Below are 4,206 nucleotides of genomic sequence, written 5' to 3' on the forward strand. Positions count from 1 at the left end.
GCTCCAGAAGACTTACACCTCCGGGAATGAGCCAGAGGGAGGGATCGCCCTCCCAGGACGATCCAGGGTTCTCTCCAGCCTCTGCCCCCACCCCTCACCCCTCGGGTCCTTCCTGTAAAGGGAGCAAGGAACTGACAGGTGTTGTCTCCTGGAAAAGTGGTAGAGATACTTGCTTTGACCCTGATAACTGCGCTATGAAGTCGGTACTTGGTTTATACTCAGCTTACCGATGTGGAAACTGACTCCGAGATATTAAATACGTAGTCTAAAATCGGACGTTGGTGGAGCTTGAGACTCAAACTCACCGGCCTAACCTTGACATTCCTCTTTTCCATCTTCCTTTCCTTGGCTTTTCTTGCTTTTATTGTTGACACAGTTCTCACTATGTGGTCCAGGCTAAGCTGGTCTCTAATTTGTGGGCTCAAGCAATCCTCCTTCTTCAGCCTCCGGGCTTCATCAGCCTTTTTTTTTTTTTTTTTTTTCTTTTTCTTTTCTTTCTTTCTTTTCTTTTTTTTTTTTTTTTTTTTTTTTGCGGCGGGGGGGGGGGGCGAGGCAGATCGGGGATACTGGGGATTGAACCCAGGGGTTCTTTACCACTTAGTCACATCCCCAGCCCTTTTTATTTTTAGTTTTGAGACAGGGTCTCGCTAAATTGCTGAGGCTGATCTCGAATTTGCGAATCTCCTGCCTCAGCCTCCTGAGATGTGGGATTACAGGCGTGCACCGCGCACCCGGCCTTCCTTGGGCGCTTAAAGAGCGGTACAGATAAAAGACACCGAGGGCGCGGGCGGACTACACCTCCCTGCCACAAGCATTTAGTTATTTCTGCTTGGCCCTCTCTCCCCTCTTCCTCCAGGTTTTGTCCCGAGGAAAGCTCCTACCCACCCTTCCAAACCCGCTAGCGCATCCCTGGCCCTGGCGCCTCTTCACTGCGATCGTCCCCCGCGATTCCCCTCGCAGGGCACTCCCGCTGTCCTCTGCCTCCTGTCCAGTCTGCGCACAGCCCCCTCCCGCCAGGTGCCCGAACCGTCCCTGGAAGTCGCATCTGCGTTCGGTCCTCAAGGCGCCTGGCACACAACTCGTCTCCAATAAATATGCTTGAAGCTTAAAGTGGAAGAGAGGTTTTAGAACCTCAGCTTCTCGCTCTGCAAAACGCGGTCCGCCCTGGCCCTGCCGCGTGTTCGCTCCAACGACATTGAGCCAGGAAAGGGCTTGGCGAACACCTGGGGCGGAGCGCGGGGAGAGCCAGGCTGCCGAGCCACCTCCGCGGTTAGGAAGTGGGCTCGTCCCAAGCGCGGGCGGGGACCTCTGGACTGCCTGGGAAGAAGAGTTCATTCCTTCCCCATGATCCCCGCCCCGGCCAGGCGACGCCTGGAGTCTGCCCCTTCCTTCAGGGGCCCCGCCAGGCGAGCTTGGTGGGGTGTCCTGAGGATGTAATTTTCGCTTTCCACCCCTATTTCCTTCCTCGCAGAATTTGAGGCCCTTTGCAGGATAGTCAATAGGGTGGTGAAATATAACAAAGGGGAAAAAAGACGACATATACATTTTTTTCTGTGATTACTTTTCTCTTTTAATCCCAGGGATTGAACCCAGGAGCACTTTACCACTGAGCCACCGTCCCCCGCTCTTTATTTTTTCTTTGGAGGCAGGGTCTCTTTAAGTTCCTGAGGCTGGCTTTAAACTTGTGATCCTTCTGCTGCAGCCTCTGAGCTGCAGAGATCACAGGCCATCAGGTTCTGCCATCGTCCCCCTATTCTCTCTCCCATCATCCCCCTGTTCTCTCTCCCATAACTTGAAAGTAAAATTTGTTTTGTCAATGAGAAGAAAACAGTCCTTGCCCTGCCAACTGAAGGGAAGGTCCCTCTTGGCTCTCCCTTGGTTGCGTTGTTACAGCAGGCACATTTTAGGGTGTTAGGAAATTGAGGATGAGGGTATGGCAGGATCCACCCGCATCAGGGATCAAGCATGAATCGAGGTGCAGGCAGTGGGTGGCCTGGTACTGGCTGGAGCGTGTTTTAAGTGACCACAGGATTTCCCCTTTTCTCCTTGGGGAGCTCTTAGATATGGGGTGTGCGGAAAAGAGGCAGAGCCAAGTACCGAACAGTAGAATTTGGGGAGAGCCGGCCGATGTGACTGGGGGAACAAGCAAGGAATTTGAGCCTCAGTTTCCTCAGCTTATCAGATCAGAACGTAGCTATCAATTTCACCAGGGAATTGGGAGGCCTGTGCAAGGGGCACCACACACGAAGTCAGCAGCTCTTTTGTGCTCATTAGCCCCATGAACAGATAGAGAGCTGAGGCTCGGAGAGGGGACGTGGTAGGTTCAAAGCTTCAGTTGCACCCTAGGGCCACCAAGCCTGGATTCTTTCTCCTCCACCACTATGGGCGGTGGTCGCTCTTCAGACCTCCTCAGTCTTGGCCTGTTCCCTGTGGTTTCCTGAGAGAAATAAAGGGAAGGGAGGACTCTAGCCTCCAACTGCCAGTTGGGGCCCCTTCTCAGGAGGACAGATGTTTCACCAAATGGCAAATGCACGTGCTTTCCCTGGCTCGTGGAGGAGGTGGGCGCTGAGAAGGAGCTGCCAGCTGGTTGGGCAGAAAAGAACCGCAGCCACACCTGAGGGATTTAAATAGCCACCACCTTCTTTGGGTACTGGCTGGAGGGGAGGCATCTGGGCAGGGTTGCGGGGAGCAGGGTACAGAGGGGTCCTCTCAGGACCTGCCACAGCCCACGGATGATGCCCAACTCCTCCTCCCAGAGGGCCCTGCCCTGTGCACCTTATCTCCAGCGACCTCAAGCTCCCTCACCTGCTTCTTGAGGCACCCGTGGAGGATGATAGCGAGGGCCTGCCCTGACAAATGGGCTGTCACCTCACCTCCCATGACAGGGAGCTCATCACCTGCCATGGTAACCCTCAGGGTAATGTAATGATTCAGTTGCATGAGCTCTGGAGTCAGATGGCATGTTGGATTCTAGGCTCCAGGGCTACTTAGTGTCTGTGTGCCTGGACGCAAACATCTACCCTCTCTGCGCCTGTTTCATGTGATATGAGAATAACAAACAGTCCCTCCTCACCGCACTGTTGAGATGGTACCTCTTGAAGCTTCAAGTGCACATGAATCACCTGGGCATCTTTTAACTGCAGATTCTGAGTCACCCCAGCAGGTCTGGGGAGCGACTGAGATGCTGCTCACGCAACAGGCCAAATCGATGCTGCTGGTCTTTAGGCTGCATTTTGCACCTCTAAGGCTTACCCTGCGCGGGGAGTCATGGTGTAGGCTGGGGGCCACTAGAGGGTCTTGAACATGGGAGTGACATCATGGGAAAGCCTCTCTGTCCATCTGTGGCAAAAGGTGGGTGTGCAAGGAAGCTGGTTGTGGGGGGAGAGATGAGGCTCCCCAGTGGGGGAAGGAGCAGTGGGGTCAGGCTAGGCAGCAAGGGCCCGTGGCTCAGGTGCTCCACTCACGGAGGCCGAGACCATGCCCAGAGGTGGGGCCGACGCCTCAGGACGCACAGCGCTGAGGGGACTCTCATCCAGAGGTTCTTTGGTCCCCCGCCCTCTTGTCCTTCCTGCCTCTCCACCCCTGGCCTGTGCACCCATTTAACACCAAGCACACCAAGAAGAAAGATGTGGGAATGAGGCCTCTGCACCTCCGTGACCTCCTTCATCCTCACAGCGACCCCACATGACACACAAACGCCGAGGTCCAGTGTGAGGCTGGGGCACACCTGTCATGGCCTCTGTGAACTCACACCTGTCATGGCCTTTGTGAACTCCATCAACACCAGTGTGGATATCCAAATGCACAGGTGACAGGGTGGGGACCCCTTCTGGCTCTTTCCCTGCCCCATTCCAAGGATGCTGATGGCAACAGCAGTGGCCACCATCCAGGGGGATCCCCAACTGCCAGGCTCATGCCAAGGACAGGCACGCAGGACCGAGGTCACCTGGCACAGCCTCATCAGGCCCATGAACAGATGAGGGACTGGGCAGAGAGTGGATTCCGCGGTGCCCGCCCCGGGCCCTCTGCCGAGGTCTCTGGTCTCCGAGGAGGGGAGGCAGAGGCCCGGTGGGCACGCGCAGCGCTGGACGCTGCGGGGGGAACCTGGAGCGCCCAGCAGGCGGGCGGCGGGTCCCTGGTCGCAGGCCGGAAGTCCCTGGCCGGCCGGGCCGGCCAGCCTGGGCCCGAGGCAATGGGACAGGCGGG

Source organism: Sciurus carolinensis, chromosome 4 (assembly GCF_902686445.1).
Source record: "Sciurus carolinensis chromosome 4, mSciCar1.2, whole genome shotgun sequence".
Taxonomy (NCBI): domain Eukaryota; kingdom Metazoa; phylum Chordata; class Mammalia; order Rodentia; family Sciuridae; genus Sciurus; species Sciurus carolinensis.